At 42.8% G+C, this 16,092-nt stretch overlaps 1 protein-coding gene across 4 annotated transcripts in view; it reads right to left on the bottom strand.

Moving 5' to 3' along the window:
• LOC134608848 (growth factor receptor-bound protein 10-like) overlaps positions 1 to 16,092 on the bottom strand; it is a 568,153-nt gene that overhangs the window by 27,701 nt on the left and 524,360 nt on the right. The gene's annotated exons all lie outside the window — the stretch shown is intronic.

Here is a 16,092-nt window from a genome sequence, read left to right as displayed (position 1 = left end):
AAAGAGACCTTGTTTCCAAAATGGAGCATGGTAATGTTCAACAGAGTTAATGCTTTTTGTTGTGTGCACACCTATGTATTTACACATGTGACAATTCTATAAGATCCCATATAGAAAGGAATGTAGTCTGGGATATTCCTGGAGAAGGCTACGGTCACAAACTATTAAGATAAGTGTTTTTCCATCACACTATTTATTGTTTAACCCCTTCAGGACCGAGGACGGTTCAGGAGCGTCATCTGCATTTTTGCGTTGCCGACCGCTGACGGTCCTGAACCGTCCTAACGGTGTAAAGTACTTACTCGATCGCCGTCGCTCCCCCGCTGGCACTCCCGGTGTGGGGAGACCGTCTGCAGCCCAGACAGTCTCCCCATGGTGGATTAGGATCACTTTGGCCATGTAATCACTCAACAGAGCGTGGTGTCCACAATAGGTGTCCAAGTGTCTGCCTGCAGGGGGACTGCCTGTACTGACAGGCAGTCTCCCTGCTAGTCTTAAATAAAAATAAAAAATAACTGTTAATGTTAATAAATAAAAATTAATTATATATGTGTGTGTATATATATATTTGTGGTCGGCTAATATCGTATAGTGAAATACCTTGTGATTGGAATTAAGTCGGCGTGGTGTGCCGGAACCAACGTAGGGGGTAGGCCTGTAAAAGAGGGCCTCCCCAAATGAATTGTATAAGAGGGAGAGGTGGGTGGGGTGAACAGCGTGCGTACGGCAAGGTAGGAAGGGGGGAGTAGCGTTTATATAGGAACACTTAACTCCTCCCACAAATACAGGCCTACGGCCTTAAACTTGTGGTTGGCTAATATCGTATAGTGAAATACCTTGTGATTGTAATTAAGTCGGCGCGGTGTGCCGGAACCGACGTAGGGGGTAGGCCTGTAAAAGAGGGCAAAAGGAAAAGCAAGAAAACACACTTATAGCACTATAATTATCACATAAAATCCGTTCGCCTTACTTCTTCACCGTTAGGAATGATCCTGTATAATGTAGCTAACTTCTAGTGACTCTAATATGTGTACCGGCATACTGCTACTGGATGCCGAGCTTATTGAAAGGATGTGCTAAATAGGAGCCGGTGGCCCCAACCTACTCTAATGCCGGGCCTATGAATGTAGAACCGTATTTAGGGGTGGTTAGGGAAAGATTAGTATGTCAAGTGTCTTGATTGCCTGGTTTGAATGTCGGCGTGACATGACGTAGTGTTTGTATCTTCTTAAACCTTCCTTGAGGAGACATGATTTGCCAGTCTGATTAGTTGTGATCGTGGAATTGTAGGGTTGCAGGCACCTAGATTTAAGACCTGGTTGTGTGGTGACCGGAACCTTTGGAAGGTTGAAGGCCCAGAGGTTTGAAACTAGGTTTGTGTGTTACGGATGCTGCTAGTGAGTCTGACACTGCCCGGAATTCTCATCTGCGGATGTACGTTATTGTAGGGTGATGCACCAACTATTTATTCCTTGATATTTATATGGAGTATTTAAGAAAACGGGGTGTGGTTTGAAAGGCCTGACATAAGGTGCTATTGTAGGGCAGATTGGTATAGTGCGATAGTGTTGTATGACGGGCTGAATGAAAGGTGGCAAAAATGGCAGAATAGACTACAATTGAACGGTGTGCCTGTGAAAGTTGTGTCGCCACTGAGTCATGGAAGAACGTCATGTTCTTGTTGTACGTATTTTTAAGCGCACTCGAATAACGCTATCGGTAATAATTGTTGTCGAGTCCCAATAGCTGGGCGACTGAATGAGGATGTTGAAATGCGGACTATGAAGTGTGTAAAGTAACCGGTGAATCGGGCGTTGTCAGATGGGAGAGGTGCAAGGCCAAGTGACTCTTGGTCGGTAATCCCTAATAGATATGTGCATGCGCCACCCAGGATAGTGGTTCTACTGTACAATTTTGGGAGTAGGTCGGAAACAGGCGGGATGAACTCGTAACCCAATACGGAGCTCACATTACTTCCCCTACCTGAACAGGAATGTCATGCCAAAGGACCTTCCAACACTGTCTCCGTCAAACGGTCTGTGACCCATCTACCCAAAAGGACAAAGAGGATGAACGATTGTATAGAATATGTTGCAGACCGCTATGCAGTCGGCCTAACCTTCAACTGGCCTGATTGACCAGGGTTCTGTCCGTAAATGTTGCTGCCCCAATCGGTAAGTTTGACTAGGCCGGTGTTTGCAGTAGGTGGGAAGACTGAGCGTCACTTAATCGGCAACCTCAACCAATAGTTGTAGGGATGAGTGGTAACGTGGAGGAGTTGGAGATGTCCGTCCTGCTAGGCCAAGTGGTTACACCTGCCCGCAATATAGCTACAGTCCATAGTGATATAGTATCGAGAGAAATTGGGTAATGATATTTAAGGCAACTGAAAGTGGAGCAGACAGAACAATGCTGAGACAGTGTTTATTAGTATGTCGGTGGTCCGCATTAGCTAATACGAGATTAGTTGAGGAGATGGGAACATCTAGAACGCACTCTGAGAGTGACCCCCACCTAGTGTGGCACCCGCGTAACGAATACCACCAAGTGCAGGACAGATTTGACAGCCAAAGAACTTTAAAGCACTGACCTCATGATCTCTGATACAACATATACGGGCAGACGGTCTTACCATGAGCCCCGAGACATAAGGCACATACGTGAAGTAACCCACAGTTGGCAGAAGTACATATGCCAGAGTTAAAATCGTTGCAAATAAGCGGGTGAGTTACCCAGACCGTGAGGAGGGGTGAAAGGTGATGCAGGGGGCCACCTCTGCGGGGTGGATGGAGTGAGCGTGTGTGGAGTGGAGGCACACGGCACGGCTTCGGCAAGGGGCAACCACGGACCCGCTAACCCCCCTTGGACCGGTGGGGGTTATCCCTTGGACCGGTGGGGGTTATCACGGTCCCCGCTGGCCAGCCACAAGACGCACCGAGAAACAAGGCAATCATACCTGGGCCTACTCGAGACACAGCTCTCCCTACCAAGATGGCGGCGGTACTCCCACCTCGTGGCGCTGAGCCCACTAAACTAAAGTGAGACTACTCTGACAGCATCCAGCAATCTTTGAAAAGACCGGATGCCTTGTTCGACCACTTCTCGGCCTCTTTAGAGGAGAGAACAGCCACACGACCACCCCAGTCCCAGGCGGCAACCGGGAAATCAACCGGCCCGAAGGAGTGCAAGCCTACACTAGGCCCTGACCACATAAGAACACATCCTGGAGTCAAAACCCCGCTTAGACGCACACACCGACCGAACAGACACCGCAGGAAGAGACACCAGTGCACCAGGACCCCTTACCTCTCTCCTCCTAGAAAGGACACAGGCACCTTCAGCCGAGTCTGTACCACGGCGCAATCAGCAGCAATGGGCGGAAGAATAGCTCTGCACTGCGTCCTCACCAGATGCACAATGAGTCCCCAGCGAGCAACTCAGCAAAACCCAGCACGGAGGCCGAAACGACACGGCACCGAGATTGCCGCTGCAAGAGACTCTCCCCCGGAGCCAGCAGGCGGAGTGGGCTGACGGCCAACAATGGACACTATAATAGCGGACATTGGTCCCTTGAAAGGCTACCAAAATCTTGCCTGCATCCACTACCCTGTCATACACCCAGCGGTACACTGTATTTTCAGCACTAACTCTGTACAGCATGACATCCTAACTCACTAACACAGGCTATTGTTTATTCATGCATTCATATACCTTGCAATCACTGCCAATCCTGTACATTACATTGTGTATCATAACCAACACACAAATAGAATGGAGCCCTACTCACTATATCCTGGCAGCCAGTGCTTCTTGATATACCAACCATCAGGGATAACCTGCTACCCACTTCACTCACCTTACACATGTTTAGCGTTTAGAATGTGTAGTGATATCGTCTTATGCTGTAGGCATGCCCTAGCATTGTTAATTATTACTGGTCTTCGCCTTTTTATTGTATTTACTACAGCACAGCATATATATATATATATATATATATATATAAATATATATATATATATATATATATGAGTAGCGTAACCTGTATATTCATCACACAAAGCCCAGATATTGTTATATTGCAAAACAGAGAACCACACTACAACTACTCTAGCAAAGTTAATTTAGTTATGTTATACGTGGTTAACTCCACCCCATGCTAATGTTTTTACTGTTTAACCAAACTTGTTTTACTATATAAAAATGTGCAATCTCTCCTGCCACTACCGAACCTAAGTACACCTTCAACAAGCTGATGTGGCGTATATATCGATACCATGTAATTAACTGCACAACAAAAATAAAGAATTCAAAATAAAAATAAAAAATAAATATGTACATGTGGGGTGTTATTCAGAGATTTATGACAGATAATAGTGTTACAATGTCACTATTAATCAATTTTAAAAATGTATGTTTTGAAACCGCAATACCCTACTCATACCTATAGCCCTATAACTTAAAAAAGCATGTAAACACTGGGTATTTTTAAACTCAGGACGACATTTTTGATCAATTTAACAGGTTTTTTCATTTGCTTTTCTAGATGAGTAAGGATGAGTTTACAAGTAAAAGTCAAAAAAATTATCTTTTTTTTAATTAAATTACATGAGATTATCTAAATAATGGTATGTAAAGAAAGACCTTTTTGTCCTGAAAAAAACAATATATAATTTGAATAGAAACAGTAAATGACAGAGCGGAAAATTACAGCTAAACACAAAAACCACAAAAGTGTAAAAAGAGGCCTGGTCGCAAATGTACAACATCGCAAAAACAGTCCAGTCCTTAAGGGGTTAAAGTGTTGGATGTGTTTGTTTAACAATTCTATAAGGTATCATCACCTCTCTGATCAAGATGGAGAATGTTTTTTTAAATTTGGTGGCAGTGTTTAACCTTAATATATATGCTTATTGCAAATGCACATCTTAGTCGATCTTGCTTATTACAGATGCACAGCTTAGTCGATCTGGGAGCACAGATTGGGCTATTTATTGCTCCCATAAGTAGGTAACTCTGATACAATTACCTGACAGTATTTTCCCTGGTATGCTTCTTTCTCAAATCTAATTTTAACCGATTCAAAAGCTGGTCATAACTTTAGCAATCAATTTATTTTTTGCAAGCTTCTACTCTGTAAAATTCCCTACACCTGGTCTGGTTTATAATTTTTATTCAGATTTTAGCTCAATGCTCTGGAATTGGTTTAAAATATTCTTTAGAACTGAGTAAATGTCCTTAACCCCATTCAGGACGGGTGACGGACGAGGTCCGTCATCCAGGGAATACCCTTAACGACGGATGCCGGACCTTGTCCGTCACGCGGTAAAATTAACCCCAGATCGCCGCAATCGCGGCGATCGTGGGGTTAATGGTGCTCCGGTCTTTGTATGCATGTTTCTGTATGTATGTATGTGTCTGTATGACGGTGTGCCTCTGTATGTATGTATGTGTCTGTATGACGGTATGCCTCTGTATGTATGTATGTGTCTGTATGACGGTATGCCTCTGTATGTATGTATGTGTCTGTATGCCTGTCTATATGTATGTGTCTGTATGACGTTATGTCTCTGTATGCATGCATGTATCTGTATGTGTGTATGTCTTTGTATGCCTGTATGTATGTATGTGTCTGCATGCCTGTATGTCTCTGTATGTATGTTTCTTTATGCCTGTATGTGCCTGAATGTCTTTGTATGTATGTTTCTGTATGCCTGTTTGTATGTATGTGTCTGTATGACGGTATGCCTCTGTATGCATGTATGTCTTTATATGCCTGCATGTCTCTGTATGCATGTATATCTCTGCTTGTATGTCTCTGACTGTATGTGTCTGTGATGTGGAATTATTAAAAATTATTATTGTACTTGTATTGAATTATTGTACTAACTCCATTTTAACCTTATATTGTGACAATCCTCCATTTTGTCCTCCTAACCTGACTTCTTCAAATCCTCCATTTTGTCCTCCTAACCTGACTTCTTCAAATCCTCCATTTTGTCCTCATGACTTAACTTGTTCATTTTAAAACTACCTTACGTGACTGAACTTCTCAACCCAATTAATACAGTAGACAAAGACCGTGTTTCCTACAAGGACAAGTACCAGGAGGTGCTGGCTACTCCTTAAGACTTGTAAGATAGTATAGTTTGAAGGCCACGAGAACACAGTAGTAATGAAATGTTCTATTCATAAGAGACCTTGCACCTGGACATGAGGCCTGATATCACTGACTGTGTAAAATGACGCTCAAGCCCCCCTTTCCACCGAGTAAACCTCATGCTGGGAAAGATGGCGCCTGAGCCTTCTGTCCACACCCTTGTCCAGAACAATACCACCTCCCGGTGGGAGGACACCTAGCTGGTCACTCAAACCCCTGAGCCAATTAATAATATTGGTGGGTGGACACGAAGTTAGTCACATAATGTTTAATCCAATCAATGATGTTTATTTGTTATTATCTGATATTCAATGATGATGTCATTTTGCTTTTAAAAAGATCTGCACAACTGTTTTCCAACCAGATTGTATTAAATTTTCTGAAGTGCTTTTAACCTGAACTCCATGTGTCAGTGTGAGCTTACTTCCGCGTATACGCAATTTAATCATCTCAGATTTGGACAGGAACAGATAGACTGTGAACATTTTGGTTTACTTTCAAAAAGTACCATAACAACTTGGCGCCCAACGTGGGGCATCGGGCTATGGCCTCTGGCCGGTGAGCCGTCCTAAGGAAGATGCTGTTGGACGGGGGAATCCTGGGGGTAGGAAGGGAGACTGATCACCTCCAAGTACACGGTAGAGACTTCTGCAGAGCCACCGGTATGTTCCGGCCCCTTTGATTGACCCGTCCACGTGTCTGTGACTGCTTCCCGGGAGGACATCAAAGACAGGTAATATCTTGCCCGGTGTCTCGTTACTCATTTGTTTACCTGCATTTTAGTCTATCTGTTGCCTGGGTGTGTTTGAATTGTGTTTGAATTGTTTGCCTGTTTCCCCATTTTGAGATAAAGGGGGGGTGGACCTGCAGGGGATTTGCCTGGGGTTCTGTCTTGCTTGTTTTCCCCTTTTTGGGATAAAGGGGGGTGGACCTGAGGGGATTTGCCTGGGTCTTCAGTGTGTCTGTCTATCTGTTTGTATTTTACCCCTTTTGGGATAAAGGGGGGTTGACCTGTGGATGTGTTCCTGGGGGTCTTCTGTTGCCTGTTTTACCTCTTTTAGGAACCACGGTGCTGTGGTTGTAAGGAAAAAGGGGGGTTGACCTGTGGATGTGTTCCTGGGGGTCATCTTTTCCTGTTTAACTCTTTTAGGAGCCTCGTGGCTGGGGCTGTAGGGAAAAAGAGGTGTGTTGGATCTGTGGAGATTGTGTAGACTCATAGTTTCCTGGGGATCCTTCTTGTGTCACTTTGATAGCCTAGCTAGCTTCTCTGTGCACGTTACTCTGCTTGCAGAGTGGTGGTACCCTCCAGCTTTGAGCGCTGAGCTGGAGCCATTCCAATTTTTATTTGGTGGTGTGTGAATTCGGGCAGGCATTGCTGTCTTCATCACCACGGAGTAGTGGGACTTATAAAGTGGGTCTTTATAGGGGCACTACAAGAGTGAGGGTAGCGCAGACACTATTAGTGGGCTGCTGTGACGAGGGAGGCATATGGATTTCGGACCGGTGTTAGCTGTTATCCTTGGCCGCTGGTAGTAAGATACTACGGGATTGAGGGAGGTGACTTTGGAGTAAGCACACGAGTAAAGGAAAGGGATTATTGTTGATTTCATTTGAACTGTGATGCATGCACTGTATTTCAATTGTACTGTTGTTTTGTTTGTGTAATTAGGAGTTATTTAAACTCCTGTGTCTGTCTCTAAGGATTTTTCCTTGCCTTTTCCCTTTTCTATACTTCCTATATTATTATTCTATCCTCTCCTATTTCTATTGTGAGAGAAGTGATTGGTCACACACTTCTCACCTCCAATTAGTGACTAGTCTACGTTTTGGGAAGACGCACTGGGGGGGGACCCACCCCTCTCGAGTGTCAGTCCACCATTGTAGACACTGTTTAAAACCTTTTCCCCCTATATCTGGGACGCCTGTATAGGAGGGGAATGGAACAGGGTTAGAAAAGCCCAATAAGGGCTGGCTAGCACGTGTGATCTAGTTGAAGATAGAGATTGCTAAAGTGTGTAAAATTGCTGTGCCTTCATGTGGTAGATTACTGACAGAGAAGAAAGCAAGCTTACTGGTACAGAGTAGCAATGCTATTCAGCACGAAGGTAGGGTTGAGGAAGAACTAGATCACAAAGGGTTAAGAATGTATGTATATTATAATAATTGTTTTTTGTATTTTGTGTTAGCCATTACCCTGGTAGAGGGTGGGGGTTTTGTATTGAGTTTCACTAAAGAGTATTATTAAATGTTGTGTTTTTGTGTCCCTTTGCTTTTGCAATAATTGTAACGTAACTGTCTTTCCAGCGCTGACATGGTTAAAAAACTTCATGCTGGCTCTCTCCTTGCCTTCTGTGAGACGCGAGGGGGGAGAGGGAGGGGTGACATTCCTGGTTTTTCAGTTCAGCGTTCAGTAAAATTATTCAGAAACTAATAAGATTTAGCAATGGAACAAAGTATTTTCTCCAAGACTGTTGTATAAGATAAGGAGCCAGGGATGTAGCTCAGTGTTTATTACAAAGGTTAGGAAAGTGAATCTGATGCAGGAATAGAGAATTATTTGGACGAGTTAAAAATGTAAAGGCAAGTGTGATTTGTTGCATTGCTATGCAATGTGGATAGAGGGAATATGCAAAGTTGTTAAGCTAGATTGTGAAGAGGAAAAGTGATTAATGGCTGTAGGTATATTGTTTGCATTCCGTGAGTTTATTTATTTATTTATTTTTATTTATTTTTTTATTTCTGCACCATGTTATTTCAAAGCTTCACGGGCTGTTACATGTATATTGCTTTCATTTGTCAGCTGAAATGCCCTAAAAGAAAATGGCCCCTAGAACAAAAGAAGGTTGTCCTTAGTACCCACGCCTCCTCCTGCCCTCACTCTGCCCTTACCATATCAGTGAGGTCATATGCCCGTGTATTGTGTCATGCTCATCCTATCTTAAAGACATGCTGTCTTCCTTAATTCCCATATATTATGAACAAAAAAAGTTACAATTACTAAAATTATCCTACTATTAGTTTCCCTATATCAGGAAAGTGTCTGTGTTAATATGTAGATAGAATATATATGTCTATCGTTTCACGTATAAGTAACAAGTGTCTTTTAGCTTTGTGTACAAAGATTGATAACATGCTGAAAGAAGGGTTATCTTAAAGAACATTTACTAAAAGAAAGTTCTAATAAACCAAGATTTCTTGAACAAATGAATAAGCCAAGTTTAAAGACTGACTAACATAATTTTTGTTGTAAGCCCAGATATTTTATTATTGCATATGCGTAGGAATTGAGACTTTGGGCATTATAGTATATTAATTCTAGATCTGTTACTAGCAGCAAGTGCTTAGCCTTATGCCTATCCCACGCATGCTTAAAACACTTCTACTGAGTTAACCTCTACCACTCCAGTTGGAAGGCTATTCCATGCATCCACTACCCTCTCAGTAATGTAATACTTCCTGATATTATTTTTAAACCTTGGTCCCTCTATTTTTGAGACTATGTCCTCTTATTATGGTAGTTTTTCCTTCTTTTAAATATAGTCTCCACTTTTACTGTGTTGTTTCCCCTTTATGTATTTAAAAATGCTTTTATCATATTTCCCCTGTCTCGTCTTTTCACCAAGCTATACCTGTCAAGATCCTTTAACCTTTCCTGGTGAATTTTACCCTGCAATCCATGAACCAGTTTAGTAGCCCTTCTTTGAACTCTCTCTAAGGTATCCATATCCTTCTGAAGATATGGTCTCCAGTACTGTATCCAGTACTCTAAGTGAGGTCCCACCAGTGTTCTGTACAATGGCATGAGCATTTCCCTCTTCCTACTGCTAATACCTCTCCCTATGCAACCAAGCATTCTACTAGCATTTTCCGCTGCTCTATTACATTGTACATTGTCATCAACAGCCAGAAACTGGAGAACAAGAAATGTGAATTAATGTATAGCCATTTATAAGCTTAACAAAATCTCCATTATCTTTTCCATTTATTTTGCAGAAGGCAATGTTATTTGTCTATTTTGTATGTTTTAAAAATACATTATCAGTGAAGAGTAGAATAAATTTTATCCCATTTACGAGACATAAAATTGTGATAATGTATATTTGTGATATAAGTAGAAATTACATTTTGAGATGTTAGATATAAATTATTAAATTAAGAACTAGAGTCAGGGATAGCGTCTGTCTCCGCGGGCACAAGACCCCGTGTGGAGAAGTGGTGGGCAAGCCATCATGGGCCACCCATGGGAGTGAAACGTTCGAGGCTTGTGGAGACAAGATGAGCATGTTAGCCTTTTATTATTTTTCTCTAGGGAAAGCATAGGGCCAGTTAATAGTTGTTGTACATGGGCTATTTGCAGCCTCCATTGCATTTCTACCTAGTCTTGATTTCTGATGTCTCCTCCATTGCTACATCACCTGTCTGCTCCCTTACCTGCCCACCCCCGCTTATTCCTCCCACCGATCCCTCCCCTTCATCTGCAGTCCCCCACTTTCCCCTACTACTCCTCCCTCTACTCCACCTTCTCCTCCTCTTACTCCTCCTTCCTGCTCTTACTCCTCCCCCTCTTCCTACTCCTCCCTCTACTCCACTTTCTCCTCCTACCCCTTCCTCTACTCCACCTTCTCCTCGCTCCTCCTACTTCTCCTCTTCTCCTCCTCCTACTCCTCCCTCTACTCCACCTTCTCCTCTCTCCTCCTACTTCTCCTCTACTCCTCCTCCTGCTCCTCCCTCTACTCCACCTTCTCCTTTCTCCTCTACTCCTCCTCCTACTCCTCCCTCTACTCCACCTTCTCCTCCTCCTACTCCTTCTTCCTGCTCTTACTCCTCCTTCTTCTTCCTACTCCTCCCTCTACTCCACCTACTCCTCCTCCTACTCCTCCCTCTACTCCACTTTCTCCTTCCACTCCACCTTCTCCTCTCTCCTCCTACTTCTCCTCTACTCCTCCTTCTCCTCCTCCTACTCCACCTTCTTCCCTCTCACTCTATCCGCTACTCATTCTTCCATCTCCCCACCACCATATCTGTATCCTTTATATGCTTCCTCCCTTCTTATTCCTTGACAATTTCCTCCACTCATAGACGACTCTGCCTCTACCTGACAACATTATATTTTGAAGAAAAGTTGCTCTGGCCACTCTTCCGCCACTTCCCAGGGGGGAATACCACACTAACGAAAAATTAAAATTATTCAGACATGAAAGAACTGTTTTGGGCACTCTCAAAGAAATAGTGCGGTCCTGACCCAGATTCCCATGGAAGTAAGACACCTGTAAGGGAGGTGGCTGTCCCTCATGTTTTTTCTACACTAAGTCCCCAGAAATCTCATGAAAGGAACCTGACTCATTAGAACAAAACATGAACATTCAATTTACAGATCTCTACAGAGGGGGGTCAGCAAGAGAACTGTGAATAGAAAGACAAATACCCCCCAATCTCACACAGAAATAGGTGAGGAAACCTCTTCTACTGCTCCTCATGGTTGCTTTGAACAGATGAAAGAAGAAACAAGACACCTTTCAACAGAGCATGCAGTAGCTTTACCAGATCCTGACTCCACTCTGTTTGCGGATAAAGAGGAAAGGTACCATACTGGATTTGCTGTTGCTACAGAAGATCAGGTACGTCAAGCACCTTCACTTTCCTCACTCACATCTGCTCAAGACGCTGAATTGACAGCCTTCTCAGTGGCATACAAAATGCCTGAAGGAAGACATGCCAATATCTACACTGACTCAAGACATGCCCTGGGTGCAGCACATTATTTTGGATCAATCTGGAAGATAAGAAGCACCACTCAGCTGACTAAAAGCTGCCAACCAAGCCACAAGTGCACCAAGGGAAGTGGACAGAATGGTGTCCGCTAAAGAAACTTCTATACTCACCATGTAGATCCTACCTACAGATCTCAAGCTTCTAAGAGAATGACAAAGCAGCTACTGACCCTGAAGAAATACAAAGCTGGAAAAACAGAAAGGGGCAACCCTTGAAGACGGGCTGTACTCCAACGCTCTTAAGCTCTGTTTACCCAAAAACATGTACTGGGCAGTGAGCCCATGGAACTTTATACCTATCCAAGACCCTCATGAACTCTTTGATCTCTAAAATACTCCTAAGCACCTAGCTAACTCTCAATATCCCTTTCAAGAATCCAGATGACAAAGAGCTACTGGGTCAAATATGCACTAGTTATCATAGACATTTTGTCAGGATGGCCAGAAGTCTAGCCGGTCATCAATGTGACATCCAAGACCATATACCCAGTAGTGCATTGTGAAAGTTGCAGAGATCACTCAGTGGATTCATTGTTCCAGATTCAAGACTCTCTCTGCAACATGAGAAGTGACATTTGTTGATTTTGACACACTTTTGACTCTAAAGAAAAAATGACTTGTTAAATAAAAAGATACCAGCAAGTAGGTGTTTGATGGCCATAATAATGCCTGACCACCTGCCATCGATGGAAAGCCGAGGACCCCAAAAGGAGACCTCGTGAAGCTAAAGAGATCCAAATGCCAAGCTTCCTCAGGATTATTTGCCCATCCTGAGTTTGTGGTGGTATTAATATTGACTAAATGATCCGAGTCCACCTACGCTGATGTAGCGTGGGACAGGTTTAATACTACAATGCATAAGCAAATGCGCCCTAGCCAAGGTTATTATGTCCATACACATAATACATGACAAGGTACTCTTGACACACCACATTCATGCTTCAGAACATAAAGAGGAGCACCCCTCTAAAGGGAAAGTTTGATTGATATATATATATATATTGATGCCATAGGTGTGCCAAGGGGGGTACCAGATGATTTTGCAGTAAAAGGAAAGTTTGAGTCCATTTTCCCAACCGTCACTGCTAATAATAATAATAATATTTTGATTTGCATGTATTATATCTATTGCAACCAACAACGTTTACCTGTCACCATGACTACTTGTGCCTATATTCCAGATAACACAAGTCCATATGGTAATGTAAGCTTGTCTATTTATGATGTCCCTCTGAAGAACTAAGAAGACTTTGAGAACCGTTACTCCAGTCATTTTTGTGCCTTTGGGTTAACACGTCTTCTGATACTAACATAATAAAGTTTTATCTCTTAGAATCTAACATTTCATAGGGGGGACTGATGTGGAATTATTAAAAATTATTATTGTACTTGTATTGAATTATTGTACTAACTCCATTTTAACCTTATATTGTGACAATCCTCCATTTTGTCCTCCTAACCTGACTTCTTCAAATCCTCCATTTTGTCCTCCTAACCTGACTTCTTCAAATCCTCCATTTTGTCCTCATGACTTAACTTGTTCATTTTAAAACTACCTTACGTGACTGAACTTCTCAACCCAATTAATACAGTAGACAAAGACCGTGTTTCCTACAAGGACAAGTACCAGGAGGTGCTGGCTACTCCTTAAGACTTGTAAGATAGTATAGTTTGAAGGCCACGAGAACACAGTAGTAATGAAATGTTCTATTCATAAGAGACCTTGCACCTGGACATGAGGCCTGATATCACTGACTGTGTAAAATGACGCTCAAGCCCCCCTTTCCACCGAGTAAACCTCATGCTGGGAAAGATGGCGCCTGAGCCTTCTGTCCACACCCTTGTCCAGAACAATACCACCTCCCGGTGGGAGGACACCTAGCTGGTCACTCAAACCCCTGAGCCAATTAATAATATTGGTGGGTGGACACGAAGTTAGTCACATAATGTTTAATCCAATCAATGATGTTTATTTGTTATTATCTGATATTCAATGATGATGTCATTTTGCTTTTAAAAAGATCTGCACAACTGTTTTCCAACCAGATTGTATTAAATTTTCTGAAGTGCTTTTAACCTGAACTCCATGTGTCAGTGTGAGCTTACTTCCGCGTATACGCAATTTAATCATCTCAGATTTGGACAGGAACAGATAGACTGTGAACATTTTGGTTTACTTTCAAAAAGTACCATAACATCTGTATGTCTCTGATTATTGCTGTCTTTGTATGACAGTGTACCTGTATGACTTTGACTGTGTGACTGTGGCTTGGGAGGAAAGACACACAGGTGAAGATGCATTTTTTTTTTTTTTAAATGAGGGTTGGGGGCGCCAAAATGCATCTTCGCCTGTGTAACTAAAAATCCTAGCACCGGCCCTGTCCATTACAGACCTCTGTTCTGTTATTCATGTGAATTCTTCTAGGTGTCCTTATATCTGGAATTTGCAACCAATGTGTGGCTTTCATCTGTTGAGTCGTACTGCATAGTATATTGTAGCTTGTTGATGACAAACAATTGGCTATTATGTTTTACATGGTCACTGTACCTAGATCTGTATAAGTGATGGTCACTCCTAACATTGCATTAATGTAATACTTGTGGATTATATGCTTGGATTGGTGTTGATATTTTTATAGATAAAACAAGCTGCAGAATTATCTTATCACCACAGGCTCTGCCATAAGTACTTCATCACTATCTGAAGAGAAGGTCAGAGTAAGTATGCAGTTGTTTGTTCTCATCAGAATAACTGAATATCTTCTACTATCCTGCTTATTATGTGTCTGTTGACACAATGGATCATGTACCTCTGGTTAACACTCTCTCATCAGTATCCTGCCTATTGCATATTTCCTACTTATATTGCACAACAGTCTCTAGTCATTTTGATTATACTGTTTGGCATAATTTGTACTATGTATAATCTGTTTTTTTATTGTGGAATCCAAAAATGTACACACCGTTTCAGGTCTTGGTTTGCTGGGACCCGAGTGAAGGGACAGCCTACGTGTCATGTGGGTGCCTACCTCTTTCCAATTGAGCGCTTACAGGAGGCAGCGACATTAATCACCCCGCAGCCGTAACCGCCCACTAAGAGCCCCTTAGGCCTATCTGTAGTTGGCCCCAACTAGGGGGCCCACCCTACCTTTGTCATGGAGGTAGATAAAAATGCGCACACCTTTGTTCTGCACAGAAACTCCGCCCACTTCTGTCAGCGAAACGGCTGCCTGACTCCACTGCTGCAAGGGGAGGAATCCAAAAGCAGCGTGGTGTGAGGGGGTGACTTGCTTTATTTACATCATTATAGTATCTAATTGACCGGTAATAGTAAAATTCATGTCTATATCAGCGGTATGCCATATGATTTATTATGTATCTCTGTATCCCTGTCACTGTTTTTAACTTAGTAATTCAAAAACTGAGGATACCGCACTCACATAAAAATCCAGGTGCTTATCAGGGCCAGGGTTAGCAAAACCCAGTTCAATAGATGAAATAAGTTAGGTCCAGGCACTCAGGATTGCTGCAGGAAGGCAGGTTTATTGAAACAAAAAACGCTTAGTTCCAGCCTTCACAGAGGCCTTTATCACTGCTTACGACTTACACACATACATAAGCCCAAAGTTGGGGCAGATGGTGACAGTGCCCCGCCCACCCTACTTTGCAAGTTTGTTAGATTTAAATAGCCATGTGGTGGTATAGCCTCCTGAAGATGGGTTTCTACCGCCTGTGGTCGCCCATTCCTACTTGTGATAGTTCCAGAGTGAATATAGCTGCCAGTGATTATACGATTGCTGAAGAGGTAACCTCAGTATCAACCAAACACGAGCCGAGGCTAAGTGAAGGGTGAAGAAGAACGGTTTATTCCCAGCCAAATGGCTCACATTTATACAGAATTTGGTACAGTAGACACACCCATAAACACACCCACAAAATAAATTGTCATTGAGACAGTAACAAGTCTGAAAAACCATAAAAACACATATTTCCCACATAGGAACATCCTCAGATAGCATGGATCTGAGCGCCCAACATATCCAAAAAGCGCTCAGATCCCATGAACGGAGCCGAAAAGCCACTGCGTGAAAGTTCTGACCTGCCGCACACATGGTCCTATGCCCAAAACAGTTCCAGGGCGTTTTGTGCTTTTGGCTGGTCAAC

This window comes from Pelobates fuscus, chromosome 4 (genome assembly GCF_036172605.1).
Source record: "Pelobates fuscus isolate aPelFus1 chromosome 4, aPelFus1.pri, whole genome shotgun sequence".
NCBI lineage: Eukaryota > Metazoa > Chordata > Amphibia > Anura > Pelobatidae > Pelobates > Pelobates fuscus.
Note: the sequence above shows the minus strand (reverse complement) of the source record. Positions and strands in the feature narration are given on the sequence as shown.